This window comes from Rattus norvegicus, chromosome 13 (genome assembly GCF_021556685.1).
Source record: "Rattus norvegicus strain SHRSP/BbbUtx chromosome 13, alternate assembly SHRSP_T2T, whole genome shotgun sequence".
Taxonomy (NCBI): domain Eukaryota; kingdom Metazoa; phylum Chordata; class Mammalia; order Rodentia; family Muridae; genus Rattus; species Rattus norvegicus.
In genome coordinates, this window is record NC_141546.1 from 79,625,369 (window position 1) to 79,642,225 (window position 16,857).

Here is a 16,857-nt window from a genome sequence, read left to right on the forward strand (position 1 = left end):
CTGGGAGGCAGACACTGTTCTAGGGTAGCCTTTTGGAGGCAGCTTCATCTTCTCTGCCTGGGAACATATTTGTTGGCTATACAGCCATGAATATGGGGAGGAAGGTAGGAGGGGCAGTTGGCTGCCACATGTTGTCTTCATATTTACTTCATATATTACTGCAGTGTCCAATTCTTTTCGGTTTCAGCAGCAGCCCGCCTGGAGTTTCACATTCCAGGGTAGTGATTGATGGGGCAGGTGGGACTTGTTGCCTCGGGTGAGGAGAGATGGTTTTATATACTATAGCTGCTATGCAAATTTGCTATGCAAATCTAAGCCATCATTACCTCATTCATTACATATACTGTTATGGGACAGGTAAAGGTTGAGTTGCAAAGAAATCATGCATAAATGCAGGAACAATACCTATGATGAAACTGGTCATGAAAACTGGCTCTCTTAATTTAATTGGACTTAAGAGAATTTAGAGACCTTGCCATAACCTAGGGAAATAGGAATAAAAATAGGTTTAAGCGATTAAGTGGGATGCATTTGGGGAAATTATTTAGTAGAAAGATTTAATTCCTGGTGTTGTCTACAGTTTGTAAAGCAATGTGTTTTTCCAAACACACAAATACTGTCAGCTAATGTGATCCTCTGAGTACCCCGTTTGTCCAAGTGAAGAAGTTAGGTATCTAAGCATGGTCTATTGTCTATTACATCTTGTCTATGGAAGACAGTGGGGGCTGAAAACGGAGACCTGCTCTTCTGGTTCCGATTCCTAGTAGTGTTTTCCCTGGAGTATAGAGTCATTGCTGAAAGTCCTCAGTGTATTTGGAATAGGATACTACTATTACGCTCTTTCTAGCATGCTACCTAATTTCAGACCAAAAACACTGGGAGTACAATGACATTTGTGTGGATCTGAGGTTTTTGTTCTGGGCTTGGCACTCTTGTATGGAAGAAGTCATACAAAGCTATTCTTAGGGAAGTAGTTTTTCAAGAAATTCCTATTATAGGTACACCTAGTGCCCTAACCTGTAAACTTATCACAGGACCCAATACTTCCTATCACCCAACCTTTCTCTTCCCCTCCTTAGGGAGTGGAACAGATTTTGTCAACAAATGTGGTTTGGGCAGCATGCTGGACACGATGGGGAATAGAATAGAGGGTTATTGCTAGGCTCTAGCTCCCTAGAGCCTGAAATTGAGACTAATAAATGCACACATAGGAAATCTGTGGTGCCAGTTCTCTTAGAAGGGGTGTTTCCAAGAAAGAAGAGACCCACAAAGAAGAGCAAGTGCAGCAAGCAGTGGGGACATCAATGGGGAGCTAAGTAGACTGAAGCAGGCACTTATCTGCAAGTCAAGGATCAACATTAGACAAAGCTTGTCAGACACTGGAGACTGGAACAGGAGGGAAAATGGGTTGTTTGATTTCTCTCGTTAAAAATATACACGCGCGCGCGCATGCGTGTGTGTGTGTGTGTGTGTGTGTGTGTGTGTGTCCGTCCGTCTGTCTGTCTGTACACATACACATGGAAAGTAGAGGACAACCTTCATGGTAGTTCCTCAGTTGTTTCTACTCTGTTTTATGGGGCAGAGACTCTCCTTGGCTTTGAGCTCACCAAAGAGATCAGGCTGGCTTGGTGGTAAGCACCAGGGGTCTGCCTGTCTCTGCCTCCCCAGCACTGGAATGAGAAGCATGAGCCACCCTGTCAGGCTTCCCCCTCCCTCCTTCATGTGAGTTCTAGGGAAGGAAACTCTCGGGTCCTTATGCTTGCTAGATAAGCACATTACTATCACCCCAGCCCCTAAGCAATTATTTCACAGACTGGATACATTAAAAAATCAGGCCATTCAAAAGCAGGAGCAATGTGAAGAGGCTTATCTTTGGCCATTGCATTGCAGATGCCACCCTTGCTAGATATGCCTTTATGGTTGACAAAGATGATCTTGGAGAAGTGAACTATTCATGGTTATATGTGATTCTGAAGGAAGAGAAAGTTGTAGACAGATAGAAAAGAAGGATGCTGTGCTGGCTGGTTTTGTGTTATCACAAGCTGGAGTTATCATAGAGAAAGGAGACTCCCTTGAGGAAATGCCTCCATGAGACCCAGCTATAAGGCATTTTCTCAGCTAGTGGTCAAGGGGAGAGGGTCCAGCCCATTGTGGGTGCCATTCCTGGGCTGGTGGTCCTGGGTTCTATAAGAGCGCAAGCTGATCAGGGAAGGGGCAGCAAGCCAGTAAGTAACATCCCTCCATGGCCTCTGTATCAGTTCCTGCTTCCTGGCTTGTTCGAGTTCCAGTCTTGACTTCCTTTGGTGATGAACAGCCATGTGGAAGAAAGCTGAATAAATCCTTTCCTCCCGAACTTGCTTCTTGGCCATGATGTTTTGTGCAGGAATACAAACCCTGACTAAGACACATCAGAGGAGGTAGGTTTCTAACAAATATATTGCACCATGGGAAAAAGCAGTTTACAAGACACATGCCATCTGTTGTCTTTGGAGGCTCATTTCTGCCACTGACCTTCCTCCGGGAGATTTCCCATCTTCTTTTCTCTTTCTTGCTCAGTACATACTTTTTCTTCTTATGGAATACTGGTATTTTTAGCCCCAGCAGTTGCTGTGGCAACCACTAGAGCTGAACATTTTGTTTCCCAAGAACAAATGCTTGCTTAAATATAAAAGCAATTTTCTGTTGTTCAAAAGAACTGAAATTTCTAGCATGTAATTCGGATCATGTGAGTGAAATTGACATTTCCCTCCTTGCATGGCTTCCCCCCTTGGCCATATTCTCCAAGGTTGGAGGAGATGGGATTAATCTTTACACCAGATATAGTGATATTTTTCCAAAAGGAGAGTAAGAAATGATTTTATTATGTTTATTTTGCTCCAATGTTTTGGAAGATATTATCAGGGAGTACTCTGGAGGAGGATGGGGATATCTTCTTCTTCCTCCTGTGGGGAGGTCCATTCACAGACAACCCTGTCTGACCTTTTAATAAAGAGATGTCATCTCTCTTGTGCCCAGCTTACCTGCAGACAGTGCTAGTGCTGAAAATGACTTTCTGTTCAATATTTTGACCTTTCTCTGCTTTCTAGAAATTTCCTTGACCATGTCTGAGTATTCTTTTGATTTTTTTTTACCCCAAGAACACTGAACGTACACAGTATAGACTGTAGACTGCAAACATCTCTCTATTTTGGTATCCAAGACTCTAGAGCTTATTCTAGCATCCAGGTTTTTTTTCCCAAGTACACTGGAGTGTAAGAAACGACCTCCCACACATTTAAATGAGAAATTCTTAACACTGGCTCTGTGAACTTGGGTGAAAAAAAATCACAACTTTATTTTTGCTAATCTCAAATGAAGATTCATTATTATCCTTCTCTATAAATACAGATAACAAAATTCTGATGGTCACTTTGTCACTACTCTCAGCCTTATTGCATTACCATTGTAAGAATTATTCAAAAATTTTGTGCCTTCTTATGATGTTGAAGCTATGGTAATCATCAGATGTATAGTACTAACAGACACACAGAAATATACTTATAGACAAACACAGACACACAGACACAGACACAGACACACAGAAACACACACACACACACACACACACACACTCTCTCTCTCTCTCTCTCTCTCTCTCTCTCTCTCTCTCCTAAAAAGTTGTTTTTATACTTGAATATAATTGCCTTCTATTATAATGTTGTATTTTATTTTATATCCTTAAATTTTTTTTGAGAATATGAGGTTTTCCAGTCTATCAAAAGGGGTCTGTGGCACACCAAATATTTCCTAAAGTCTCACCTGCTTTCTTGCAATGGCATGCTGCTACTTCTGCAGCACTGGCAAACTCAGTCTTAAGGAGTCAGTTCACTGAAGTTTGGATCATGTTCTTCTGTAGCATGACTTGGATTTTGTTATAGAAGATGTGGTGCTTTGAATGAGATAGCTCCCATAGGTATCCCATAGGTATGAGATATCCAAATGTACAATTCTAATATTTGGTGCCCAGTTGGTGACCCTATGTGGGGAGGTTTGGTAGGTATGACCTTGCTAGTGGAAGTATTGTCACACCAGTTTTGAGAGCTTAAGGACTTGGCAATTCTGAATTTCCTCTCCCTGCTTCCTCTTCAGGTTTGGGGATGTGACTCCTCTTCTCCCAGCTTCCAGCTTTAATCGCTATACTTGCTTGCTACCACACTTCCTAGCTGTGATAGTGATGAACCTACCCCTCTACAACCCCGAACACCAACGACAGTATTTTCTATAGCATGCTTTGCTCATGGTGTCTTATCTCAGCAATGGAAAGCTAACCACTACATGAAGCTTTAGCTGAAGAAATCAAGACTTTTTTTTCCAGAATTACCTGTTGGTAAAAATTTCCCTATTTCCCCAGTCCTGCTCTACACTCTATTCATCGTCTTTGAAAACCAAAAATGTCATTGATATTCAGAGGCAACCCACGAGAAAGAAATGGCAACAGGGTATTATCAAAACTCTGAGTTCAAATGGGACATTTGAATCAGGAAAAGACTTCATAGGGAAATTACAACATAGGCTCAGAAAGAGGTGAATGCAAGCTACCAGTGGTTGTTCAGGAATCAGGAAGTTTAAAGGCTACAGGATAGTATTACCGATCTCCCTGTCTGCTGCAGATGTCGTGATTCACTGATGAGCACCTGGAAGTCACTGAACAACAGCACACTGCCCATCGACTAGCCGGTGGCTGCTCCGGGAACCCTAATCCTTTTGGTTTCTCTCCTGCTTTTCCAGATACAGCCCTTGGTTTTCATGGTTGGGGTCTAACTCTGAACCTTGCTGGTTGGGAATTCTAAGAAATGAATATTGTGGGTTGACAGTCCCAGGGAAATAGGTACAGTAAAGTGGATGGGCATTGTCTTAGTTAGGGTTCTCATTAGTGTGAGAAAAAGACCAGGACCAAATGCAAATCGGGGAGGAGAGTTTTTCTTTTTGTTTGTTTGGTTTGGCTTGTTTTTTTAAATAAACTCTCAGGTTATACTTTGTCATTAATGGAAATCAGAGCAGGAACTAAAGGCAGGAACCTAGATACAGTAACAGCAGCAGAATCCATGGGGGAGTGCTTTCTAGTCTGCTTTCTTATATATCCCAGAACCAACTGCCCAGGGGTGGCAATGCCCACAAGGGACTGGGTCCTTCCACAGAAATCATTAATCAATAAAATTCTCCACAAAGTTGCTCATAGGTCAATATGGTGGTGGCATTATTGCAATTGAAGTTCCTTCTCCTCAAATGTCATAAACTAACCAGGACAGGAATATAGATCAGGAAAGGAGCATTAAACCAACACACAAGGCAGCATACAAAGGTGATAAATAGATCTTCAAGGGAAAACTTGCAATTTGCTGTTACAATATCTGAACAAAAATAATCTTGGCTTGTATCTTTAAAAAACTCATCCAGGTCTCCTCTGAAGCGTAACTTCTACTCTTATACAGAGGTAGGTTTTTAAATGTACTGTGGTCAGATTTAGACAGAGTATGGCCTCTTCAGTTCTGAATCTCAATAATTTCGAGGATGTGATTTCTTTCAGTCACTGGGAGTGAAGATTGAATTCTCTCTTCATACTTGTTGATAAATAAGTGGGTCCTTGGGAAGAAGAGCTTGTTGGACAATGGTGGATGGAAGCATTCTAGGAGACTTTACTTGAGCTTCACAGAGAGCATGACAGTCTCCTCATCAACTGCATGCTGTTATGTGAGAGTGCTTTAGAGATAAGTCCTAATTAACATAGAGCATGAATGTGTGATGTGATCAACTATTCTAACAAATCTGTTCATCTGTTTCATATTCATCTTTATCATTTCCTTTACTCATTCCATCTCCTTATCACCAAGTTCAAGTCGAGGAAAAACAGGCCAAGAATACAAATGAGTCATATATATCAAGTATGTCAAGGCAACATGGAGTAGACAAGGGGTACTTTGCTATTACTCCACAATGACCTGTTAGCCTTCTGGGGATCATAGCACATGCCTCTGAAGAAGGTCATCTTTTATCCCATAGCAAGGGAACCAAAGAGTCTAGGAACACTGTTTACAAGGTTAAGTTCAACATCTCGAGGGACCTAGGTGTGTGACCATTCATCAAGAGGAAGTATGAGAAAGGAACTTTTGAGTAGTCAGGATTGATTGATTTGACAGCTTATTAATTCTAAAGTGAAAGGATTGTGTCCAGTTGATGGATCTGGTCAACAAGAGTTTTCCAATAAGAAAGGAACTTAATATGTAACTTTAGACTTTACAGAGGGCAAGCCTGCATTTCTACAGTATACCAGCAATTTTTTTCCCTATTTTGAGAATGAGGAGACTTCCAGGTAGGGGTGGGCAAGGTCAGATGCCTAGGCTTCCTGTCACTTTAACTATGTTGAGAGGAGATAAGACAATGGAAAACAGTTCAGTGCAAAGGACATCTGGAAGGTCTTCGGGGACTTTTACGAAGTGTAACCTAAGCGAGAAATCTATCAAAATCAGTGTTTTTAAAGCAACTATTGATGACTTACATGTAAAGAGCAATGCTAGAGCTGTTGGGAATTCAAAGATGAAAAAATACATGTTTTCTGAACTCAAAAGTTTATAAAGTGATCAGAATGAAGAATGTCTAAATAACTTTGATATAACTGTAATGATCACTAAAATGTGGTCACAAATTATAGCTCATGAGAGAGGAATTTTTCTTTGTCAGTGTATCTGAGAAGCTATCTTACAAGATAGCTTGGGATAGATCTTGGTTGGTAGAGCACTTGTCTGCAATATACAAAACCTTGGTTTAAGGTCTCAACATTGTTTAATAAAAGTAGGAAGTAGTGGGGTACACCATAATCCTGGAACTTGGCAGGTAGAAGTGGAAGGAGCAGAAGTTCAAGGTCATCGTCTCATCTTATTTTTTTAAGGAAATCATGACCATAGTAATTATACTAGATAGTATTTTATTCTAACTAAATATCAACTAAAATCTACTTGGAGCAGGGAACTGCAGCTGAGGAACTGACCAGGTCATGTCTGTAAGAGCTTGTATTGACTGATTGATGTAGGAGGGCCTAGTCCATTTTGGATTTTTCATTGTCAGGCAGGTAGGCCTGGGTTATATTAGAAAACTAGAGTGAGTCCGTGAGAACCAGGCAGTACCATTTTCTTCGTGTCTCTGTTTCTGGTCCTGACCATAGTTCAGTGCTAAACCCTGACATGAAAGTGTAAGCTGAAATAAATCCTTTCCTCCTCTAAGTTGCTTTTGGTTATAGTGTTTATTATAGCAACAGAAATACATCTAGGACAATGATAATTGAGTGACTTGAAAGACCTCGAAGGAAGTCAGGGAGTTGAACAAGTGAGGGGAAGACTGGGAAAAAAAATCAGCCATCCAGAACTCAAACTTGAATGGAGGCTTGAAATTGGAGTGTGAAGGACATCACTCGAGCAAGAACAAATGACTGTGAGCCCAATGTCAGTAAACATAAATCCTGTACATATCAAACCAGGTACCTTTAATCAGAATCAAAAGGTTGTGTATTGATCAGGTGACAGAAATGTGACCAGACACCCACAGGTCTTCTTGGAGCCATCAGTTATCATTAGCTAATTCACTGCTTGCAATGACTTTATAAAGATTGGCTGTCATGGATAGTGAGAAACTGACTGTGTTTTTTGTCCCTGGGTTAGGCAAAACTGTATACTTGATGTCAGGTGTTGAGATAGAGGCAAACAATAGAGTGATAAAAGCAAGACACAGTCCCTTCTTTTAAGACTATAGGCCTTGGGAAGCACAGAAACCCATCCACTCCTCACAGAAGTGATGCCTGAGAAAAAAGGGAACTATGACATGTTGGGGGAGGATGTAACAGAAGGGATATTCTCCAGAGATGTATGATTATTCTCCCATGTACAGGGGACAGGAAGGCACAGAATGACAAAGTAATGTGTCCCAGATTCCCTCCTCCCACTAGGTACAACTGCTTCTGGAGGTGGAAAAATGTTAGGAGGTTGGAAGGCAGGAGCGATGAGTAATCTCAATATAAAAGGAATCTTGATTTTATTGAGATTCATTTAAATACCGTGGTAGAAAAACCGCAGAGTGTCAGCAGTCCCTGCCAGTAGAGACAGATGACGAGCCTGCCTTCTATCAGAGGCAGCAAGAGAGAGGCGTGAGTGCATTCTCTAAGCACACCATCATTCCCAGGTTTTCAATAAATCTGCACAGAAACCAAGAGAGCGCCATGCAAATTCATATTAGTCTCTAAAACCAGCAATTCCTTCTTTCATATATCTTCACTTCAGCTCGGCTGTTTTTTCCCCAGGTCCATGGTTTTGCAACTGAGCTCTGCCCAATCTTATGATGAGGTTTAGTATTGATGGTTTTTAGTTAACGAGAGTAAGAGATGACATGGGAGGAAGGCAAGCCATAGATAGTTTCCTTTCACTTCACTCTCGTGAATCTGAAGATTTACTTTGTTCTTGGTAATGACTAGCAAGTCCTCAGGTATTTTGGCCACAAGTCCACTAGGAATGGAAGAACTTATAGAGAACACACACTTTCCTTATTCATAAAAGACCAACAACATCCCTCTTTGACTGAAAGGAAGTGGTATTTCTCACAGCCAAAGTAGAAAATACAAGTAGAGAGAAGGATCAGGAGTTCTTCTGGGATGGGGAGAGGAGAGAGGCATTTGTTGGGTAGAGATCTTAATAAAAAGCCTCACAAAGCAGTCCTGTTTCCACACCAAGAAGGGCCACTTGAGCTCAGGTCCTTGAACCAGGTATGAATTCTCATCACCTCTCTTGTGGTGGCACATTGCCCAACTCTGTTTTTTTGTGCTTTGGAAAGCCTTACTATTTCTGTTGGGGTCTTTCAGAACCAGCTATGGTGTGTGTAATACTATTCTTCCTCCCGACACTTCTTCACATTACAGCATTGCCTGAAGTGGATAGAAATGCATAGCAATAGGTTTTCTGACAGGAAGCAGACTCTTGAGAAAGAAAATGATTTGTTCGGGGCTCTCCATCCAATGAACAACATGGTTGTGACTTAAAGTAACAGTTAAAAGGTAACAGAAATGATAGAAACAACAGAGAAGAAACTTTTCCTGAAGCACTGATATTCCCACGTACTGAAAGATTGATCACTTTCCCTTTAAACTCATAATTTAAAACTCAGTGTCTGAAAATTCAAACACAGCTAATTAAATCCAAAGGAAAGAACAAATGAAAATAAGTGTCAGAATTCAACAATAGAATTGAGGTATTTGATTTAAAAAAAAAAAGACCCCCTTCCATTTTCCTATGTCAATGTAGTTTCTAACAGTATTCTAAACACATATCCTTACACCCATGGGCAAGGGGAGTTCTCATTCATCATCAAAGAAGCTTCTTTTTGCAACAGAGAGAGACTATTACAGAGACCTGAAACTGGTCAAAACTCAGAGAATAAATGAACACTGGGTGTCCAGCCATGGCTGTTACATCACAACCCCAATCTCTACGTCTTAAGTTCATGGAAAACCATGGGAGAAGAGGAAGAGAGACTACAAGCAAAGGACCAGGATCCCTGTTGCTAGAGTGTCTCTTACACGACAAGAAAGCTGTACCCATGACATCTTAACCGTGTAGTTGGCTAAGTAAGACACAGGCAACAATAGTTGACATGGCAATGTGGACTGGGAATGTTTTTCCCAAGCTTGGCTGAAAACATATAGGCAATAAATGGTGCTGGAAAGAGGGAGAGTTAGTTTTCTTTAGGGGTGGGCTCTATGATAGCTTATCTAATCCTAAGAGGTGAGCCCTAAACACACACACACACACACACACACACACACACACACACACCACACATCACACACACACACACATATATGCACGCACACACACACACACACACACACACACACACACACACACACACACACACACTGAATAATAATTGAGAAGAGGTCATGGATTTGAGAGGTAGTTGGTGCTTCACGAGAGGGTTTGGAGGGTTAGGGGAGGAAATGGTATAAATATACTCCAAGGGTCCCAGATGGAAAAAAAGTCAACCACAGAATCCCACTTTTCAAAATCAATAAAGGAGTGCTGTGTAATCTCAAAATCCTCTACTCTTCAGGTATAGGAGTAATTTAGTCCATTTAAACCCTGTCCATTAAGAAATTAGAACAGAAACACTTTTACTGCTTTTGTATTATTCACATACTCAGGAAAAGGAAGCTTAGGTGTCCATCAATAGATGGACCATGAAAATATGCTACATATCACAATGGAGTTTTATACAGCTCTAAGGAACAAATGAAGTTAGAAAATTTGCAGGAAAACGAATGAATCTGCAAAGTATAATATCAAGTGAGGTGACCCAGACTTGGAACGACAAAAACCACATGTTTTCCTTCATGTGTGTTCAAATGAGCAGATGAAAAAAGGGAAGAGAATGAAGATTGGGTAGTACATGCTAAAGGAGCTGATGAAAATTTGGGAAAAAAAGAAACACATAGAAAGACAAACGTAAGCTTAGATGTACTAGTAATTACAATAAGTATGTGATGGGCTGAAACGCTATTAAAGGAAATAGTAAAATTATGTTTAAAGACTGTTATTTGTTTACGTAAAAAGAACATGAAATTTCAAGCAAAGGTATTTTAAAACCATGAATTGGAAAAGAGAAAGCCAATATTACAATGTTCATCTCTGGCATCTCTAGATGTTTAAGGTAAAACTATTAAGAGTTACAAAGGGACCAAGTTTATGATTAGAAGAACAGTTCTTTAGGAACCTACAATAATCACACATGGCAAAGACAGACTGAAAACTGGGAGATTCCTAGGAGCACATGGTCTATCCTCTTTCATAAATTGACGGATAAAGCAGAATTATACTGATAAAAACATAGATGGTTGGGACTGGGAAGATGGCTCAGCAGTTAAGAGCACTGCTCTTCCAAATGTCCTCAGTTCAATTCCCAGCAACCACATGGTGGCTTGCAACCATCTGTAGCAGGATCCAATGCCTTCTTCTGGTGTGACTGAAGACAGTGACAGTGTAGTCATGCATATAATAAATAAATACATCTTTTTAAAAAATTTTTTAAAAAGAGATATAGATAGTTATCTTGGTGTGGTGGTGAAGAGTTATAGTACCAGATGTGCCAAGGTTGAGGAGGATTGAAAGTTCTGCTCGCATTACATAGCTAGTTTGAGACAATTTTTGAAAACTCAATGAGATCTCTGGTGGTTAATCTGTCAATTTAACTGGATCTGAATTCATCCAAACGACCTGCAAATAGACACACTCATGAGAGATTTTTCTTGACCAGAGAATCTCCTCCTTAATATGAGCAGCAACTTTCTGTAGCAGCTTAAATAAAGGAAGTGGAAGATGGGGGGCGGGGAAGCTTTGCAGTTTTACATTTGCCTTTTTTCCTTTTCTTTTGCTGGCAAGTTCATCTACCCTGTTGTTCCCAACAGCAACATTGCTTCACTGATACCAGAGTCCGGCTTCTTCAAAGTTCCAACATGGACTGAAGACCATCCACACTCTGGGAATCGTCTAGATTCTGAGAACCAGATTGGGAATGTTAAGGAACCAGCCATAAGAACTGAGAAACTGATGGGTTCTTGTTCTCCGAGTTGGCCTTATATCATATAAGCCAATCTAATAACTCCCCTTTTTTATATATATTCAGTCTGTCTATTCTGTGCCTCTGGATAACTTTGATTAATATTGACCATATTTCAAAATGAAAGGCAAAAAGATCCATGGATGTTTCTCAGTTCAATTCTTAGTACCATGAGTGTTTAGTGGTAGTATTATTAAGCTTGATTACATAGACATTTTTAAAAGTGCTTTACTCATTAAATAGAGAGTTTAGCAGTTATTCTTAATCTTGTAAGTACCTTTTCAGGGGAAGGAAGTACAGGAAATGCTTCCTAATTAACTTTTAGAGCTATCCTGAAATCAGTAGAAGATGAGGCATGCTCAAGATAAGAGTCAATGGCTGTGGGATGCACACATGAGTTGAGATTTCATAAAATATAAAGGAACTGAAGCTGGCTAATTATTTACTTCAAATCCATTATGATCATGGAGGAACTTTTCCAGAAATATTGATATTAGGAAATCTGTAGGACTCAAGGAGCAGAAAAGTCATGTAAGCTACTCAACAGAGACAACGAGGACATTTTCCAAAAAATTCAACTCTATGATTTGAAACCGTATTTCAAAGACCAGACAAGAAGCAGACAACACCTTCAGTGCCTATAGAGCTAAGCAAATACCTTGGGTAAACACCACATTCACAACCTGAGGGCTTTTCTAAAATTAGAGATGCCTGTTGCAACTCCCCTCTATCACTGTGCTGAAAGTCTTAGACAACGTGGGGAAGCAGGAAAAGGAACCAGGATTTATAAAGATCAGACATAGAGAAATGCTATTTTCTCTCTACAGACAAGCTATTCAAATGAATCCTTGAGAAACTTTGAGGATTATTACAGTAACAGTATCAAACAATCTATCTGCACATGAGGAAAAGCAAACAATTTTGGGTCTTAGGTTGTATTGAGTCATACAGCAATGGTTGTCATGTACTCCCAACTCCAGTCATTCCTTTATCAGACTTGGGCTCAGTTTGGGACTGTCTAGAGGCTCCCATTTTCTGGGATGAATTCTCTCAATTTTCAGAAGTCTCCCAATACTACTGTGTTGTGTAATGTCTTCCTGGAGTACTGCCTGCCTCTTTTTGGACATTCAGATCAGCATGATTCCAGAAGAGACTCTTAGAAGTATTTCTGAGGCAGTATCTAGTCTATAGCTGGATGTCATGTCAATACACAGTTGACACTAAAGGACTATATTACTTAGTAGAAGTAAATCTTTCCAGCATTAATGGTATACCAAATATTTTTATGTTCTCTTTCGTTGACTAGCGATAACAGCATTACACTTATAAAATAATTTTGTAAAAATATAGAACTTAGGGTTGGAAACAACATTGCATTCTAAGAGCATAATGATCTGTTATGGAAGCTTGAAAGATAGAAATGTTGAGGGACATGGAACTGCAGTTGCTGTAAGGACCCCCCCCCCACACACACACACACAATCGAAGAGGTCATGCAGAGAAGCTGAGGCTTGATATTATGAGAGACCAGGCATGGCTATGGGTGAAGGCAGCTGTAGTTTCAGTGGAGACTCCATGACATTGGAGAAGGCAGCTTTCTATGACATCTACCAACAACAAAGGCACTGTAAAATAGAACCAGCTTGAACTTGCCCAACAGACTGTGTGTAGAGATAATCTCTTGTGCACTGTAAGAGTATCCCATGTCAATAAAGAGATGAATGGTCTATAGCAAGGCAGGAAGGAATAGGGTGGACTTCCTGGGAGAGTTAGGAACTCGGGGAAACAGTCAGGCATGGGAGGATCCCCCCCAGATGTGGAGAGGATGTTGGATATATGAAACTGAGGAGAGGTAATTAGCCATGCGGCAGACATGAAATAGTATAAATGAGTCAATTGAGTTATAAGCTAGTTGGGGGAACAAGCCTAGTTTAAGGCCTCGGCATTAATTCATAAATAGATAAGATTCTGTGTCATTATTTGGGAACTGGGGCCGATATAGGAAGGCCAAGCTATAACAACTGTATGTGCTGTGATTGGCAGAGCTGGAGAGGAGGAGCTACCCAAGTCCTTTGGAACCTGGAAAATTGTGAGTCTCAGAGGTCAGTCATTGATCTATACAGATGGATTTTGGTTTGCTTAAATGTGATAGTTTGTGTGTGTGTGTGTGTGTGTGTGTGTGTGTGTGTGTGTGTGTGTGCACACGTGTGCACGCCCGCTCTTATTCTTCCTTATTTCAGTAAAAATGTATTCAATTTGTTTTTGATTTTACAGGAGTCCACAGTTAAGAGACAAGATATTTTAAAGACAATTGAAGTTTTAAACCATTTGAAATCTTAAAGACCGGGGACTTTTAAAGTCATCTTATATTACGATATTAATGTTATAGGGAAAAACAAGAAAAGAAAGGATATGACTTAAAGTAATGTGTTTTTGTGTCAAGTTGAGAAGGTCAACTTGATATGCTTCCCTAGGAAGAAGGAGCCTCAACTGAGAAATAGCTTCCACTAGGTTGACCTATGGATATGTCTATCGGACATTGTCTTGATGGAGAAGGGCCCGGACCATTGTGAATAGCACCATTCTTGGGCTAGTGGTTCTGGGTTGTATAAGGAAGCAATCCAATAATTAGCATTCCTTATGGTCTCTGTTTCAGTTCCTGTTTCCATGTTCCCAACTTGAGTTACTGTCTTGGCATCCCTTAATGATAGACTGATTGAGAGGAATAAGTCAAATAGCTCCTCTTCTCTCCACCCTCCAGGTTTCTTTAAGTCAGAATGTTTCAGCCCAGCAACAGAAAAACAAAAGATAATAATACTCTTTACAAAGAAATTTCACATGTCGTTAGTTGCTCTTAACATGCCCACATCTGAAATATGATGTTCCTCCAAAGTCATAAGGGAGGAAGTGAGTGTTCAAAGTCACATAGCTCATTTAGTGGCAAGCCAGTAGTTAGTCACTCTTTTAGCCATGTACTGGAACTCAGTGACTAATTCAGGAGTGGCAGTAAGTAGGATACAGAAGCCATCTGCCCCAGGTAAAAGCTTTTCTGGGATTCTAAGTGGAGAAACTATTTTGAAGGGAAGTCTACCTATTCATAGTTCTCTGAAGATAACAACTTCCACAAAGGACTCTGATGGAGTCTTTTACATCTCACCTTTGCCTTCAAGTTTGAATTCTGCCACTTTTTAATATTCATCGATATAATCAATAACTAAAAACATGAACTGCTAGAGGAATAATATTAACAATAAAAACATCTTTGAAAATGTAGGAGCTGTCTAAAAGTAAGCATGGCCTTGCTATATTTCATATTAACAACAGCTTCAGGCCTCAGGTGCAGTGGACACTTGACGGCTGCCCATGGGCCTCCTGGGTAAATCTTAAAGGAGCTGCCTGGCATTGCATGCATGTATTTTCCAACTAGAGGCCACTAATACATGTAACTCTAAAAATCAACATATTGGTCTCTCAGACCCACCTCCAGTGTTAACTGCCTATCAGTTCTGAGGTTTTCATGAAATAATTTATGCATGCCCAGGCCACACTTTATGATTATCCAGAGCTTTATACTTTATGAAACACTGTCTACTTTGAGCCTGCTAAGAGTCCTCGCAAAATTCTGATAACAGCCTCGTTCTATACTGGTCAGGCAAGTTATGGAGTCAAGTCTTGGTCTTATAGGAATCAGTGTAATGAAAAAGATAAAACTATACATACATATACACAAGCTTGTGAGTACTCATACACATGTGTATATCATACATACAGACACACAATTCACATGCACACATACACACATACTTCTGTCCATGGTAGAAAAAAGCAGCCAATGTGTATTTTATATGGGCGAGTATCAGAAAACATGGTAAATAGAATTAAATCGAGAGACGCACTGCACACTCAAAGGCAGAACATCTGAAAGGACTTTAACTTGTATCCTTTGGTTTTAGAACCAAAAAGTATTGTCTCTTACCCTTTGCAGTATGTTTTACAGTTTTCCCATTCAAAGCAGGCATGGATTGTGTAATGTTTAACTATAGTCAAACGGCTTTCCCCGGCTCCAAAGGCATTCAGTAGGGGTGACAGAGACATGTGAGTGCCTGAATAGCTCTAGAGTTCATGGAACCACCAGCTCCTGTAACAATAACCTCATGTTGTCAGGATAAACATCTAAGAGGAGGAAGACTGCTTTCCCCACACGTCTGGGAGCTCCTAGCTCTTCTGAGCCCCGCTGTGGTAAAGTCATCAGCATTGCCTGATCCACATCCAAGGCCTCGTCTTTGATAATCCATCCACCCTGTCTCACAATGATATTAACAGGTCACAGGGATTATGAACATGTTACAAAGACGTGATGTACACTGTTGTAATTGTTCCATGTAGGTAAATGTTAGTCCACTTAGGCATAGAATTTACAAAAACTGCAGTCCCCTAACTCATAAATGTGACCTCTCAATCATAATTGAAGTATTCCACTGCCTAAGAGTAGAGGCAGCCTGTTTGTCAGTGGAGGTTTAAGAACCGCCTGTTCCATTCAATGTGGTTTAACAGTGATGTCAACTCGCCTGCTCCCTGATTGATTGCCCGGCTGCTAGTGATTGGCTGTTTGGTTTGGGATGGAGCAGTGACCATGTTAGCTTTGTAAGTCAAAAAAAAAATAAATAAAAAATAAAAAAAACAACAACAACAAAATAACCCTGATGCATGAGATGTTTGCCCCTGTCAATTCTGTATCTTTTCAACCCTGTAGCAGGGAGGAATCAGCCTGCCAGGGTTGGTGTCTTAGAGCCATCTCTGGCTTTCCTTTTCTTCTGGATGCCACAGTGGTAGGTAGGGCTTACATTGCAGGGGGCAGTGCTGCCTGCCAGAGCAAGGGTAGCTTCAGGAAGTCAACGTAGGTCTAGGAACCAGCACAAAGCTTGCCTTTGAATATGTCCTGTTTGCTTCATCTGAGAAACATAATTATTTAGAGGACAAGAGCGCCAAGGCCTTCCCAAGTGGGCTCTCAACTGACAACTCCAAAACCAAGAGGGAAAGGGACAAACGGAATGCCAGCAGGCAGTTTTTCCTAGGCATACCCATAACAAGCCTGGTTATTCCTGGGCCTTCACATTGCCATAGTAACCAACATGGGCAGGCACTGTGCCTATTGTGTATCCCACCCTTTTCGGGGCTCAGCACAATGCTGACACAGAACAGAAAATCAATGAACACTGTCAAATG

At 40.6% G+C, this 16,857-nt stretch overlaps 1 long non-coding RNA gene across 4 annotated transcripts in view; it reads left to right on the forward strand.

Moving 5' to 3' along the window:
• Positions 1–16,857, forward strand: part of LOC148001735 (uncharacterized) — a 226,300-nt gene that overhangs the window by 150,607 nt on the left and 58,836 nt on the right. The window contains exon 3 of one of the 4 annotated variants that reach the window (XR_015635579.1): positions 13,675–13,733. The exons of 2 other annotated variants lie outside the window; for them this stretch is intronic. This is a non-coding gene — a long non-coding RNA (uncharacterized LOC148001735). Of the gene's footprint in view, positions 1–13,674; positions 16,283–16,857 lie in introns of those variants that run through there. One more of the 4 variants, XR_015635578.1, reaches the window with a different exon arrangement.